Source organism: Papio anubis, chromosome 3, assembly GCF_008728515.1.
Source record: "Papio anubis isolate 15944 chromosome 3, Panubis1.0, whole genome shotgun sequence".
Taxonomy (NCBI): Eukaryota; Metazoa; Chordata; class Mammalia; order Primates; family Cercopithecidae; genus Papio; species Papio anubis.
The window spans coordinates 94,726,457-94,743,188 of NC_044978.1; the positions used below are offsets into that span (position 1 = coordinate 94,726,457).

Consider the following 16,732-nt stretch of genomic DNA (forward strand, 5'->3'; position numbering starts at 1 on the left):
CTCCCCAGAACCCTAGGAAGTGCTAAAAGATACAAACCTTCAGGTAAAGATTAGAAGGACCCAGTAAACCTATAGTTTCCACTTGGGGAACTACCTAATATACGGATATAACTAAGGGAGAAACATCAGATCATCTCAGAAACTCAACAGGCTCTTATCCCTGTATCACTAAGTCTCCAGGTTCCCAGGACTGGTCAAGAAAAAAACCAATATGACCCAGGAGAGCCTATACAGATGAGAGATTTCCCAGGGTGTTTAAGAGACTCATGTCATCATACTTGTAAGTGATTGCCTGCCTCCACCATCATGTTTGTTAACCTAGGTAAAAGATTAAAGTTTCAAGCATCTCATAACAAGAGAATGCTCAATTTCAGTACAACCAGATTAAACAAGAGAGGCACTGTGGGTGGAGGATTACCTAGGTGCCGAGGCAAGAGACTGAAGGCACAAACTGCTTCAGTGTAATAAAGAAAATAGTTAGAATAAGAATAGTCATAATACAAATTAGATATAGAGAGGATCATGAACAATTATCAATCATTAATATAAACATTATTAATCATTAGCTTTTAATATTACTCTCTGTTGCATTACTAATATAACCTAGGAATAACCGGTGGGTATAGGGTCAGGTGCTGAAGGGACATTGTGAGAAGTGACCTAGAAGGCAAGAGGTGAGTCTTCTGTCACACCCGCATAAGGGTCACTTGAGGGTTCCTTGGTCAAGCGGTAATGCCAGTGTCTGGGAAGGCACCCGTTACTTAGCAGACCGCGAAAGGGAGTCTCCTTTCCTTGGAGGAGTCAGGGAACACTCTGCTCCACCAGCTTCTTGTGGGAGGCTGGATATTATCCAGGCCTACCCGCAGTCATCCGGAGGCCGAAACCCCTCCCTGTGGTGCTGTGCTTCAATGGTCATGCTCCTTGTCCACTTTCATGCTCCTCCTGTACTCCTCGTTCCTCTTTGAAGTTCATAGTAGATAGCAGTAGAAGAAATAGTGAAAGTCTTAAAGTCTTTGATCTTTCTTATAAGTGCAGAGAAGAAAACACTAATGTATGCTGCCTTCTCTCTCTCTCTGCTTTGGCTACCTAAAAGGGAAGGGTCCGCTATCCTGTAATCAGGTGACTTGCTTCACCTTGTCAATCACTTAGAAGATTCACCTTCCTTACCCAGCCCCCTTGTCTTGTGTGCAATAAATATCAGCGAGCCCAGTTGTCTGCGGCCACTCCCAGTCTCCGCATCTTAATGGTAGTGGTCCCCTGGGTCCAGCTGCTTTTTCTTTATCTCTTTGTCTTGTGCCTTTATTTATTACAATCTCGCATCTCTGCACACAGGGAGAACACCCGCTATGCCCCATAGGGCTGGACCCTGCAAGGCACCTGTGGCATTTTGGGAAGAGCACTGAACTTAAGAGTCAGAATATCAAGGTTTGAATTCTAATTCTTCTACCTATTAGCAGTATGACAACCTTTCTGATTGTCATGGTTTACAACATACATTTATGTCATGGTTCACAACATACATATATCCTAAATTTATCCTAGAGATGGGGAGATGGGGAGACCTCAATCCCAAATGTATTTAGGATTGAGGTCTCCCCATCTCCCCATCTCTAGGATACCCAGTGTGTCCAGCCATGCAACATGTTCTGAGTATTCACTCTGCCCTAGGCCCACAGAAATACAAAGATGGATATGAACCCCGCCCTCAAAGAGCTTGATATGGTTTGGCAATTTGTCCCTTCCAAATCTCATGCTGAAATATAATCCCCATTGTTGGAAGTGGACCTAGTAGGAGGTGGTTTGGGTCATAGGGGGCAGATCCCTCATGAATGGCCTGGTGCCCTCCTAGATGTTAATGAATGGGTTCTCACTCTGAGTTCACGTGAGACCTGGTTGTTTTAAAAGAGAATGGCATTTCTCTTGCTTGCTCTCATCATGTGATACACCAGGTCCCCTTTGCCTTCCATCATGATTGTAAGTTTCCTAAGGCCCCATCAGAAGCAGATGCTGGCACCATGCGATTTGTACAGCATGCAGAACAGTGAGCTAAATAAACCTCTTTTATTTATAAATTACCCAGCCTCAAGTGTTTCTTTATAGCAATACAAACAGACTAATACACAGCTAAAAAGAAAAGAAAAGAAAAATACTTCTTCTATACTCCCTCAGCACTTCTGACACCAAATGTGTGGCAGGGGGTGGGGTATCCACACCAGCCAACTCTCCAACTCTTGGCACACTCCAATTGAGTGTCCTACAATTTAACTCAATTCCGACACTAACTGCTCAGAATTAAGACAGACCCCACAGACTAAAAGGATCACTCCCGGAATACTGCCCTCCGCTTCAGATGTCAATCACAAGTAGTGGATCCCCAGGTTACCACAACTCCTGTCTGACTTGGCTACATATGGAGGTTCCCACAACCCCCTCCTTGGGTTCAAGAATTTGCTGGGACAACTCACAGAACCCAAGGAAAGTGTACTTACTATTACCAACTTATTACAAGGATATTTTAAAGGATACAAATGAAAACAGGATGAAGAGATACACAGGGTGAGGTCCAGAAGAGTCCCAAGCACAGGAGCTTCTGTCTCCATGGAGTTTGGGTTATACCACTTACATGGTTTGGCTGTGTCTGCACCCAAATATCATCTTGAATTGTAGTTCCCATAATCCCCAACGTGTTGTGGGAGGGACCCAGTGAGACATAATTGAATCCCGGGGGCGGTTACCCCCACGCTGCTGTTCTCCTGATAGTGGGTGAGTTCTCACAAGATCTAATGGTTTTATAAGGGGCTTTTCCCTCTTTGCTCAGCACTTCTCCTTGCTGCCCCCATGTGAAAAGGTATGTGTTTGCTTCCCCTTCCGCTACAATTGTAAGTTTCCTGAGGCCTCCCCAACTATGCTGAACTGTGAGTCACTTAAACCTCTTTTCTTTGTAAATTACCCAATCTCGGGTATGTCTTTATTAGCAGTGTGAGAACCAACTAATCCAACCATCCTCTAGCACATGCACACATTCTTGTTCACGAATCTGGAAGCGCTATGAACCCCTTCAGTTAGGGTTTTTATGGAGGCTTCACTACGTAAGCATGATTGATTAAATCCTTGGCTATAAATGATTATTAGCTCAACCTCTGGTGCTTCTGCCCTCCCTAAAGGTTGGAGGGTGGGGCTGAAAGTTCTGATCCTCTAATCATGTGGTTGGCTCCCCTGGCAACAAGATCCCCCATCCTAAAGTCACCTATTACTTTCCAAAAGTCACCTCATTAACATAAACATAGCTATGGCTGAAAGGGACTTGCCAAAATGTATATTTCTTATTATATTACACTATCACAGGAGCTTAAAATCCAGTAGGTAACACAGATGTGTACATAGTCAAGTAGTCAAGACACCATAATAAAAATGTGTACAGAGCACAAAGAGGAGGAGGATCCATTCTACTTTGGGCAGGGGGAGACAGAAAAGGCTTCTGAGAAGATGGGGATTGAACTATGTTAGAAAAGATAGGTAAGTGTTCCCCAGGCACTCAACAAATTTTTGATAGATAAAATAGACAGTGGCTGGATAGATGGATCCTGGCAGGCAAGCAGAGGAGTATGTCACTCCAAATAAATTGAAGAGTATCAGCAAAGGCACGATGTGAAAGGGCAACTGTAAGTAGGAGACATAGCCAGGAGAGGAGGAAGAAGAGAAGAAGAAAAAATTGCATCAAGTACCTTGTATTCTAGACAAAGGAATGTTAACTTGATCCTAGAGAAGCTATGGGTTTTGCAGATGAAAGATGAAGATCCAGGAATTGGATCAAGTAGGGCAGTAATCCACCTAAAACTGGGGTTGGGAGCTGCAATAAGCCTACAGTAGAGAGAATTCACCAATATGATGCTTAATTTTATGTGTCAACTTGAATGGGCCATGGGGTAACCAGATTAAACATTGCTTCTGAGTGTGTCTGTGAGAGTGTTTCCTAGTGAGATCAGCATTTGAATCTGTGGACTCTGAAAGCAAACTGACCTCCCCACTGTGAGCAGGCAAAATCCAACCCTGAAGAGAACAAAAGGTAAGGAAAGAGGAATTCACCCCTTTTTTCCTGCCTCACTACTTGGGCTGAAACTCCTGTCCTCAGACTGGGATTCATAGCATTGGCTGTCATGGTTCTCAGGCCTTGAGACTCAGACTGAACTACATCACCAGCTTTCCTGGGCCTCCAGCTTGCAGAGAACAGATTGTGGAACTTCTTGGCCTCCACAATTGTGTGAGCCAATTCCTCACAATGTATCTCCTTTTATGTACATACATACATACACACACACACATATATATATACATACGCAGTATCCTATATATATTCTTTTGGTTCAGTTTCTCTGGAGAATGCTGACCAATAGTAACTGGTAACAGATCAGATGTGTGTTGGGGTTGAAATGCTGATGAAACAGAGGAGTTAAGAGTGTGAAAAGATATTATGTGTCAATTATAAATTTAAAAATTAATTTGGGCTGGGCATGGTGGCACATGCCTGTAATCCCAGCACTCTGGGAGGCCGAGGTGGGCGGATCATGAGGTCAGGAGATCGAGACCATCCTGGCTAACACAGTGAAACCCCATCTCTACTAAAAAATACAAAAACTTAGCTGGGCGTGGTGGCGGGCGCCTGTAGTCCCAGCTACTCGGGAGGCTGAAGCAGGAGAATGGCGTGAACCCGGGAGGCAGAACTTGCAGTGAGCCGAGATAGTGCCCCTGCACTCCAGCACTCCAGCCTGGTCGACAGAGCAAGACTCCATCTCAAAAAAAAAAAAAAATTAATTTGAAGAAAGTATAAAGACAATATATATGCAAAAAAATGTTTAAACTATAGATTGGAGAAAATTATTTTATAAAGTCCAATGAGACAGTGGTAGATCCAGGACAAAAACCCTCTCAAGTGTTAATTCTCTTCCATCACAAAGAAAATTTTTTTAAAAAAGTTATAATTGAAAGTAACAAATAAAAATATCCATAAAACTTTTAAAATAAAATGTTATCTGTATTATGGAGCGCTAACTTCAGATGTTTAGATTTTTTTTTCAAATTTTCATTGAAATACCAAGATTATTTCAAAGATAGGCTGTGAAGAAATACACCTGCAATTTCTGGAAGGTGTGTGCAATCTCTTGTAGGCTGTATGTTGTGCAAGTTTTTAATCTTTCTAAGCCTTACTTCTGCATTTTGAAATTAAGTCTAACAAGACTCAATACAGAACTTTTTGAGAAATAAGGGAAATAATGCATGTAAAGTACTTAGCACAGTGGTTAACTTGTACTTAGTGCTCAACAGATTGTATCATTTTTACTACTAATGTGCAGAAAAGAGCTAACACAGCAGGTTCGAGGCTGCTGTCCCAAGAAAGGCCTGTTTTCAAGGCTGATCCTTGCCGTGCATCTTGGAACTTGGACTTTGAGAGGGTCCCACTATTCCCAACACTGATGAGGCGGCTCACTGTACCCAAACTGTACAATGTAGTTCATGCTGAAGACCTGCTTTCCTTCTGCAGTCCGGAACCTTGGCACACTAGGCACAGGACACCTGTGTGACCAGCCTCCAACAAAAACCTCGGGCACTGAGTCTCTAATAGCACAACATTTCACAATTGTCACAATTTGATGCTGGAGGAATTATACACATCTTCTGGGACTCTATTGGGATAAGATTCTTGGAAGCTTACGCCTGGCCCCACATGCCTTTTCCCTTTGCTGATTTTGCTTTGTATGCTTTTGCTGTAATAAATCATAGTTATGAGTATGACTCAGTGCTGAGTCCTGTGAGCTGTCACAGTGAATCACTGAACGTGCAGGTGGAGTTGGGATCCCTGGCACAACGCGTTTCCCCATTCCTTCAACTTTGTAAGTTATTTGCCAGTTTCCATGCTGGGCAGTACAACAAACAAAAAGCCAACCAAATTAAGAGCTCCAACGTCCAATTCTAAAAATTCCTGATTTCTTAGCTAACAATAGTTGCAAATTTACATACTACTTCAATTTTTCAAATTCAAATCTCAACCTATAGAAATCGATTCCTCGTTTTCTCTCTCACTATTATTTGTAGATCTTTTTCCTGATCAAACTCCAGCACTGCTCCTCCCTGGCTCCCATCTCATTATCCCACAGAGCCTCCACTGAAACATCAGGTGGTCTGTCCCCTGTGTCATTTAGCCCCCTGACTAGAAAGCAACATCACTTATGACACCTCCAGTGTCCTGTGCTCTGTGTTATCCTGAATAGGATCAAATAATATAAACTTCCAGGAAGATCTTTTTTCAGTTCATTGGAATACGAGGAAATATTCATGAATTAACTAACTACCAGAGAGAAAGGAGGACAAACTAAAGAATGACCCACAGCGGAAACTGAAATACAGGTTTTACAAAATTAGACTGAGGAAATGGTTTAAGTGAATTTCTCATCATCTAGAATAGGATTTTCAGCATATTTCAAAAAGCACAGAAAGGTTTATTACATAATAGGAAGAATTTCAAGAAAAGCTTGCTGTCATCATGTTGAAGAAGCTGTCCAGGGAATAAGGAGAAGATGGATGTCTTCTGTCTGACATTATGAATTGAGAGTTTTAACAGAGTATTAGTGGCACTTGGTGGCCACAAAGAAACCACAAATCACAGTTACTAGATCAATCAATAGCCTCCTCATTGTTTTTCTATTGAAAATAGGAGAACTATGAACAATAAAACTAAATATCTCTAGGGCTATTTTATTTCTGAATGGCCCGTGTGGTTCTAATTTACTTCTGGAGTCACAGTTTTTAACAAAAATTATTTTGAAAAACCTGTTGATTTGCAGAGATTACTCATGTCACATCCTTTTTTTCTCTTTCTTATTTTTCCTTTCTTAGATGGGAGTCTCGCTCTGTTGCCCAGGCTGGAGTGCAGTGGTACAACCTCAGCTCCCTGCAACCTCTGCTTCCTGGCTCCAAGCGATTCTTCTGCCTCAGCCTCCAGAGTAGCTGGGATTACAGGCACCCGCCACCACGCCCAGCTACTTTTTTGTGTGTGTTTAGTAGAGATGGGGTTTCACCATGTTGGCCAGGCTGGTCTCGAACTCCTGACCTCAAGTGATCCCCCCACCTCAGCTTCCCAAAGTGCTGGATTACAGGCATGAGCCACCATGACTGGCCCTCACATTCTTTTTTGAATAGCAGCTTCCAGGGATAGGGAGATGGAAATCAGAAGATTGATCTGTTCATGTCTTCAGTAAGACTTCCAGTCAACAGTAGGCTATTAGAGTAGTTAAGTTTGGGGGCAGTCAAAAGCTATACACAGATTTTTGACTGCACGAGGGTTGGTGGCCCTAACCTGCATTGTTCAAGAGTCAACTACATATTAAAATCAAATTAAAACAAATTATTACCATATAGCAAAAATGTGTAAATGTTTCCCTTAAAATCTGTTTTAGGTTTCAAAATAATTCACATTTCTGGTAACAGTCCTTGTCCAAAACACTTTTGGATTTTTAAATTTTTTAGATTTAACAAAGCAAATATAGCACATATACCATATATTACGTAATAGTCCCAGCAGGGACTAGGGCGGCTCCACATAATCAAATACATTAATATTTCTGCACGCATATACACATACAGATACACACATATACACACACACAGGTTTTGTAACTAAGAGTTTTGAGGTTTTAGTTTTCAGCATTTGGGGGACTTAATGATAAAGGAGTATGGTCCTAAATTACATTAACCTGCAGAATACCACAGGTCACAATGACGAGCCACAGCAGAAATTAAGAGTTGAGGACCATCATGAGACACAATGCCATTCCATCTAAAATGGGGGAAACCAAACCACAGAGAAATCAGTGGGAGAAAAAAAATACAACTAAATCAACTTCTGAGGAAAATACTCTAGAAAAAAAAAAAAAAACAGAATTAAAACTAAACCAGGGCCGGGTGCGGTGGCTCATGCCTATAATCCTAGCAGTTTGGGAGGCCCAGAGGCCCAGGTGGGTGGATCACTTGAGGTCAGGAGTTCAAGACCAGCCTGGCCAATATGGTGAAACCCCATCTCTACTAAAAACACAAAAATTAGCCGAGTGTGGTGGCATGTGCCTGTAAATCCCAGCTACTTGAGAGGCTGAGGCAGGAGAATTGCTTGAACCGGAGATGGAGGTGACTATGAGCTGAGATCATATCACTGCACTGTAGCCTGGCAACAAAGCAAGACACTGTCTCAAAAAACAAAAACAAAACAAAACAAAGAGAAAAAAAAACTAAACCAGGATCACCAACAGTCCACTGAAACCAACTGCATAACAGCATACGGTTAACCATGGGCAACTCAGCCCCTGGTCATTCCCTGGAACCCAAGGATATTTCTAGCAGAGATGGCAGTACGTGGCAGTACTAGCAAATGCCACACCCAACATGTCAGGAGCAAAAGAACCAGAAGTGACCGCACATTCAAGGCCTCATCTAGCGGTGGAAAGAGAAGCTAAGCCACCCACAAGCCAGGAGTGTGCTAACCATACATTCACCTGTGCCATGTGCTCACTGGCCAGGTTGTTTAGTGAGCTGTTTTCTCCCTGCTGCCATCAAGGGAACTTTGTAGCAGCTGCTTATCACAAAAACAATGAACGTTTAAAACCTCTGCTTTAGGTCAACTTCGATAACATGTTGAGTCCACCAAATCACTAACCAGTTTTAAGTAACTTCTACTTAATAATGAAGAAATATTCATATAAGGCAATGGACATGGATACAATCTATATTTGCTAAAGAAGACTTTGATACATAATAGGCTGTTTACAGGAGAGAGCCATATGTACAATACACCTTACAAATTCCATGAGGATCTAAAAGTAATGTAATCTAATAGATTAATTCAGTAGGTTAATTATAATAAACCTATAATTAACAGATTTGTTAATTTATATCTATATTCTAAACTTCATCTTTCAAATCCAAATGATAATAAATCATTACTTCATTAACCCAAAGCATTTTCAATAAGATTGGAGAGGGAGGCAATATTATAAAATCGTTATCCACACAGAAAGCAGCAAAGTAAATCGTGATTGTCTCCTACCTCTGCTCGACCCTCATAGTAGGTTAGCATGGACTTTGTAAGTACAAAAAGTCTCTCTTTGTAGTTTAAGGGCGATGTCTTCTTTTTCTGCTGTGATCTTTTAATAAGAATCTCCTCCAAAATAGTGTTAAAATTCATCTCCGTCTTCTGATTACTCCTTCTCCTGCCACTGAAGATCCCAGTATTCTACAGTGAAAAAAGAAACAGTTAAAATGTGACAGTTTAATTTTCTATGGATGTTGCCATTTCAAATTAACAAAATCGGCTTCACCCTCACCCCTGCTGGAGCAGATGAGTGTTCATCTCTGTGCCCGAACTGAGAATGCCTGGGGCACAAAAATTCAACCTCCTCTCCTTTTCCAGTCTCCATCCTGCTCCTCCACGTCTCCATTTCATGGGAAAAATCTAATCAAGGTTCTTCATGATGATGATTCATTCCTTTTTACCTCCTACTACCCTTAGCTTTCTGGTGCACTCCTACTATTTGATTGCAGGGAACAAATATCTCAGATGGAAAAGCACATTTCGTCCACTGCATGGCTGATTTACACTGGCATTTGAACTGCTTCAGGATCTTGGTTCACAAAACAGACAACCTTACAGACACAGCAGACTCATGAACAAAATGAATTAGCATGGTGGTAGATATGATTTATACTCCAGCTCTGATAAGGATGTAATCTCAATGAAGCATCCTAGTTACCAGTGCCACAGGGATGTTCTCTGGTGTCTACACTACCATGCTCCAGAGTTATCTTCCCTATGGCTCCTGTCTCCACTACAGGAGAAATGGAAACCCACCAGTCACACTTAACCTGCTCAGGGCAGAGTACACCTGGATAAGAAAGTCTCAGCCCTCTAACTCCAGACTATCCATACCTAGACTAAGCCTTTTAAAATTCAACACTATTTAACTATCTGAAAACCCAAAGACATTCAAAAAAAGGCCTGAAGATTCACATTTGAGACAAGTTGAACTAACAACAGCCTCTCCTTTGCTTGCCTCCACCGTGCCTTTAAAGAAGTAACTGTGGCTGGGCACAGTAGTTCACGCCTGTTACCCCAGCACTTTGGGCAGATTACTTGAGGTGAGGAGTTCAAGAGCAGCCTGGTCAACATGGCAAAACCTCGTCTTTAATAAAATGACAAAAATTAGCTGGGCGTGGTGGCGCATGCCTGTAATCCCAGCTACTCAGGAGGCTGAGGCAAGAGAATCACTTGAACCCGGGAGGCGGAGCCTGGAGTGAGCCAGACAGCACCACTGCACTCCAACCTAGGTGACAGAGCAAGACTTTGTCTCAGAAAAAATAATAAATAGGCTGAGAGCGGTGGCTTACACCTGTAATCCCAGCACTTTGGGAGGCCAAGGTGGGTGAATCACCTGAGGTCACGAGTTCGAGACCAGCCTGGCCAATATGGTGAAATCCCATCTCTACTAAAAATACAAAAAATTAGCTGGGCATGGTGGCAGGCGCCTGTAATCCCAGCTACTTGGTAGGCTGAGGCAGGAGAATTGCTTGAACCTGGGAGATGGAGGTTTCAGCAAGCCGAGATCTCACCATTGCACTCCAGCCTGGGCAACAAGAGCAAAACTCTGTCTCAAACAATAATAATAATAATAATAAATAAATAAGTAAATAACTGCATACTAAAGGACAGAGGCAAGAAGAGTTACATGAACAGCATTAAGTGGCTCTCTGACAGCACAGCCGGTAACTGGACAGGGTTAGCCACTGAGGAATTCTACCATCTTCATACCCAATCCAACACCTCCAATGCACCCTTTAATTTCCTATTACTGATTGGTCATCATCCAATCAAGCCCCTCCATTTTCTGTAAGGTTCCTTTATAACAGCTTCACTCTGAACATCAGTTCCTTCATTTATAAAGTATGTAAGGAAAGACCACAAGGTCAGTGTGAGGTTTAAATGAGATATGGGCAAGAACTGACTATGAAAACACTACACAAATGTTTATCATCATTTTTAATTCCACGGTTATTTTCCTCGCTCAGAGCATTACGATCCCACATCTGGACCATGAGAGTAGCTTCCCAATTGGTCTTCATTTCCTCAAGTTCTTGCCTCCTTTTATTCAAACTACCTATCCATCACTCCCATTGGATCAATCTTCAAAAATTCAGCACTGTCATTTCACTCATCAGAAATCCTCAGTGCCTCCCCGCGACTTGCAGAGTAAAGCTAAAATTCCTTGGTCTGACACTAGAGACTGTCCACATTCTGGCTGCAGCCTACCAGCCCATCTTTACTTCCACCATATTCCAATCAAAATAGTCTTCCAAATCTCCAGAGATTCCCCTCACAGCATTCACTCCCTGGCCTAGTGGACTCTCTACTTTCCACCTATGAAGACTATACCAGCTCAAAATTCCCCTCCTTGATGTAGTCTCTCCTAATGACTCCTATTAATTAAAAACCTTCCAACTCCTGGGCCATAATTTCTGTCACTCATCACAGAGCTAATCATATTCTGCTATGTCTACAGCAATTAATGTACATATTTTTAATTCTCAGCTGTTAAGGAATGGTTCTCAACCTTAAGTGTGTATTAGAATCACCTAGGGAATTTCATTTTAATACAGATGTCTAGGTTCCACTTCCAGATTTTTTTTATTCGGTTGGTCTGGGGAGGAGCCCTGGGCATCATGTTTCATGTACAGATAGAATTGAGAGCCACTATCTTAAAGGAAGACACTGGGCTCTTGCACCTCTTAATCCCACTCCCAGTATCTACAGTAGCCTCTCAGTAGCAGCTGAATCACAGAACTAATTAACCCAATAGCCACCTTAAGCTAAAAAGTCACAGAAAAGCTCTTGCCCCTTTTGCATCTAAGTTGGTCTTCCTTATCCATATTAAAATTTTGGCACTCCATCCTTCTTTCCTAAGAAACTATCAGAACGCAAGTACCATTTCTTTGGAAATTATCTTTTCATCTTTGTGCAACACATTTTCAAGGGTGAAAATGACAACTTATAAGAATGGATACCAGGGAAAAGCAAGCAATGCTCTCATAAACGGGCCATGTGCAAACATGTAGTTCCCAACACAGTGAGCAATACCATTGTTAACAAATGGAAGGCAGACTTTTGGAAGGCTCACAAGGATAAATGGGGTGGGACTCATAGGCAGTTCTAGAAGCAAAAGGTCTCAACATCAGGGGCAGAAAAAACATTCATGATGAATGTCCTGGGGAAAAAATCACCTTATCTGTTCATGTGTGGTGGCTCATGCCTATAATCCCAGCACTTTGGGAGGCCAAGGCAGGAGGATCACTTGAGGTCAGGGGTTCAAGACCAGCCTGGTGAAAATGGTAAAACCCTGTCTCTATTAGCTGGGTGAGGTGGCGGGTGCCTGTAGTCCCAGCTACTTGGGAGGCTGAGGCAGGAGAATCATTTGAACTGGGGAGGCAGAAGTTGTAGTGAGCCAAGATCACACCATTGCACTCCAGTCTGAGCAAAAGGGTGAGACTCTGTCTAAAAAAAAAAAAAAAAAAATCACCTTATCTCGACTTATATGTGCGATTACTTGTCTTATACAGAATCATACCATTTAAGTTGAAAGGAATCTTAGTCACCACCTAATCTATCTCCCTCAAGAAACTGAAGTTGGGAAAAGTTAAATGGCTTACTCAAGGTGACACAAGCCAAGACTAGAAAAAAGTCTCCTAGTTCCTACTTATGGGTTCTCCCTACCCTTCTATCCCATACAATTAAAGTCCACCACTGTTGTTATAATTCATTGACCAATGGGAAGTCCTGGCCAAGAAAACTACTAAAGTTCAGAGAGAGACAAATGAAAGAAAAGTCTCCTCATGTAGACTTCCAGCCAAAGATGGAGTGCTGAATGCACACTTTGCATTGGCTCCTTCCTGAAATTCCATTAAAAACAGTTCTGTTGTTGTTGTTAAGGAATTGACTCTCAAGGAAATAGAAAACAAAAAAAGGAAAAAAACAATAGAATTTTGGAAACCGGAAAACAAATAAATATGTGGCAGGCCCCGCCGAGGTGAAGCCTGGAAACAACTCAATTTCTTCTGCAAAACTTTCAAATAGCTCAAGAATCAGCAGAATATGGTATCTCTAGAAGTGGTGATGAAGAAGGAATTAAAGCAAAAGAATTGTTGCCAAATATCAGTTTAAGAAACAGAGTCCCCTGGCACCAAAAGCCAAAATTGACAAATGGGAACTAATTAAACTAAAGAGTTTCTGCACAGCAAAAGAAACTACCATCAGAGTGAACAGGCAACCTACAGAATAGGAGAAAATTTTCGCAATCTACTCATCTGACAAAGGGCTAATATACAGAACCTACAAAGAACTCAAACAAATTTACAAGAAAAAACAAACGACCCATCAAAAAGTGGGCGAAGGATATGAACAGACACTTCGCAAAAGAAGACATTCATACAGCCAACAGACACATGAAAAAATGCTCTTCATCACTGGCCATCAGAGAAATGCAAATCAAAACCACAATGAGATACCATCTCACACCAGTTAGAATGGCAGTCATTAAAAAGTCAGGAAACGACAGGTGCTGGAGAGGATGTGGAGAAATAGGAACACTTTTACACTGTTGGTGGGACTGTAAACTGGTTCAACCATAGTGGAAGACAGTGTGGCGATTCCTCAAGGATCTAGAACTAGAAATACCATTTGAGCCAGCCATCCCATTACTGGGTGTATATCCAAAGGATTATAAATCATGCTGCTATAAAGACACATGCACACGTATGTTTATTGCGGCACTATTCACAATAGCAAAGACTTGGAACCAACCCAAATGTCCATCAATGATAGACTGGATTAAGAAAATGTGGCACATACACACCATGGGATACTATGCAGCCATAAAAAAGTATGAGTTCATGTCCTTTGTAGGGACACGGATGAAGCTGGAAACCATTATTCTTGGAAACCATCATTCTCAGCAAACTATCGCAAGAACAGAAAATCAAACACCACATGTTCTCACTCATAGGTCGGAACTGAACAATGAGAACACTTGGACACAGGAAAGGGAACATGACACACTGGAGCCTGTCGGGTAGGGGGAGGTGGGAGGGATGGATAGCATTAGGAGATATACCTAATGTAAATGACGAGTTAATGGGTGCAGCACACCAACATAGCACATGTATACATATGTAACAAACCTGCATGTTGTGCACATGTACCCTAGCACTTAAAGTATAATTTTAAAACAAAGAAAGAAACACAGTCCCCGATCCTCTCCACTTCCATGCCATATAGATCTAGGTGACTAACCTTCCTCACCCTGGGAGAAAACTAGAGGTTTATTTCTGAAGACTATAAAACGTAGGGTCTCTATCCTGGGAGAGACTAAGTACAGTTGTGGCTGGGATTATCACACTGAAAAGGAGGAGCTTAAGTGAAACTGTACAAGTGTACATAACAATGATGAGGCTACTCAGCTGTCTTCTCCCATCTGGCTCCAGGACATCAGGACTGGACTAAGGGAAAAGTCTTGAAGACACAGACATAGAAGTGTCCCCCCAAAAATGGCACAGCCAGACTACCCTATAGTTAAGCCCACAGTTAGCAAGGCCCCACTACCATGCATGAAGCTTCCAACTGACACTTTTATCTTTTTTTTTTACAAGAAGAGGTCTGGCTATGTTACCCAGGCTGGACTCAAATTCCTGGGCACAAGTGAACTCCCTGCCTCAGCCTCCCCAGGTAGCTGAAACTACAGGTGCACATGACCACGCCCAGCTCAACTGACTTTTTAAAGTCCCACTCTGATAAATGAGAGGAAGCCAAGGATCACCAGACAATTGAGGAAAAATTATAATAGGAATCCAAGGTCAAAGAACAAATGCAAAAAAAAAATAACAAGTTGGAAGAAACAAAAGTTGTGCAGAAAAAAAGAAAATGTTAAAAAAAAAAAAACTCAATAAAATCAAAGAATTAAGGGGAATATACATGCATGAAACAAGGTCAAGATATGGCCAAAATAAGAAATAGAGGACCAAAAAAAAAAAGAGGAGCTATTAGAAATCAAAAATAAAATAGCAGAACTTAAAAACTCAATGGAAAAGTTAGAACATAAAATTGAGGAACTCTCCCCCAAAAATTAATTAATTAATTAATTAAGAAACAGAAAACATAATGAAATTACAGAACTCACCCAGAAAGTTCAGCATCTAAAAACCAGAAGTTCCAGAAAGAGAAAGCAAACAAGAGTAAGAAAACAAGCAAAGAAAATTTTTAGGAAAATTTCAAACCGAAGGTTATTTTCAGATTGAAATATAACCAAATTAAGGCACTTCTTGTAAAATTTAACAACTATGGAGATAAGCAAAATATTCAGCAAGCTTAAATGTAAGTTTCATAAAAAGGATCAAAATTCAGAATGGTAATCATCAAGGGTAATGCTACAGAGTAGAAGACAATAAAGAAAAACTCAGAAAGAAAGTGATTTCTAACCAAAAATTCTATAATCAGCCAAAGTGCCAATGAAGTGACAGGAGAATAAAGACATTTTTCAAATATGCACAAGGCTTTAACAATTTTATCTCTTGTTCACCTTTCTCAAAAAGCTAGTTGGGGATGTAGCCAAAATACCAAAACAAAGCAGGAAGCCAAAACAGCAAAAACCACAAGAATTTAGGAAACAAACATTCCAACACAAGAAAGAGGTAAAGGGACCCCCTCCCCCAATAGATGCTGAAGGGCAATCCCAAAATGAATGACACTGAGCAGCTGGTCGAGAGTACAACTAGTCCAAACTAGATCAAGTAAGGAAGTTCTTCCAAATAAGTCTTCTAGGAGACGAAACTGAATGTATGGGGAGAAGATTTATAATAAGTTAGTAAAATTTAGCCAACTTTAAAAAATAAAATAATTCCAAGGGAAAACAAAAAATTGTTTAGAAAAGGAAAAATAATCACAGGTATGCTACAGAGTTCTGCTACAAATAACATCTACACCGTCATAATTAGGTAAACAATAATCTTACTACTAATATAAATATATTGGGTGTGAGAGCAGGAAGTATGTTCCCGTGTGGGTGCGGGAGTACATTATGAAAGAGAGCTATTTCCTCCATGGTGGTAGGAGGAGAAGGAGGAAAAGGTAGAGGAGGAGGAGGAGAAAACCAATAAATAGTATCTACAATTTAAAACACAAGAAGTAGCAATGTAAAGCATGTTACTTAGAGACTGTCAAGAGACAAAATTACGACAAATTTAGTAAAAGTGACTTTTACTCACAATTCATGAGTCAGGTTGGCCTCTATTCTGTAAAACAGACCAGGGCAGAACCATGGATTTTATAAGGTGGGAACAAGGAAACAGAACAATAGGGGGGAAAAAGCTGATTAGTAACATAAAGTTACTTCAGGTTACTTTTTTTTGGTAAAGATTAAAACAGAGGGGACTTCCTTATTACACTGATTCACGTAGACTGTAATCTCCTGTTTTCAGGGGAAAAAATGGTCTATTTGGGGATCTACCTGCTCCCTTAAAGCTTCAGCTTGATTAGGCAGCATTTAGTATGAGTGACTCCATTTCTGTTTGGTCTGGTTTGTTGGGGCTTAGTACAGGAGCTCAGTCCAAAACAATGGCCTTCCATAATTTTTGTTTAATAAGATACAGT

At 41.2% G+C, this 16,732-nt stretch overlaps 1 long non-coding RNA gene across 1 annotated transcript in view; it reads right to left on the reverse strand.

The window, feature by feature from the left end:
- Nucleotides 1-9,091: 9,091 nt before the first annotated feature.
- LOC116274168 overlaps nt 9,092-16,732 on the reverse strand; it is a 42,512-nt gene continuing 34,871 nt past the window's right edge. Inside the window, exon 2 of the long non-coding RNA XR_004182754.1 lies at nt 9,092-9,277. This is a non-coding gene — a long non-coding RNA (uncharacterized LOC116274168). The remainder of the gene's footprint in view (nt 9,278-16,732) is intronic.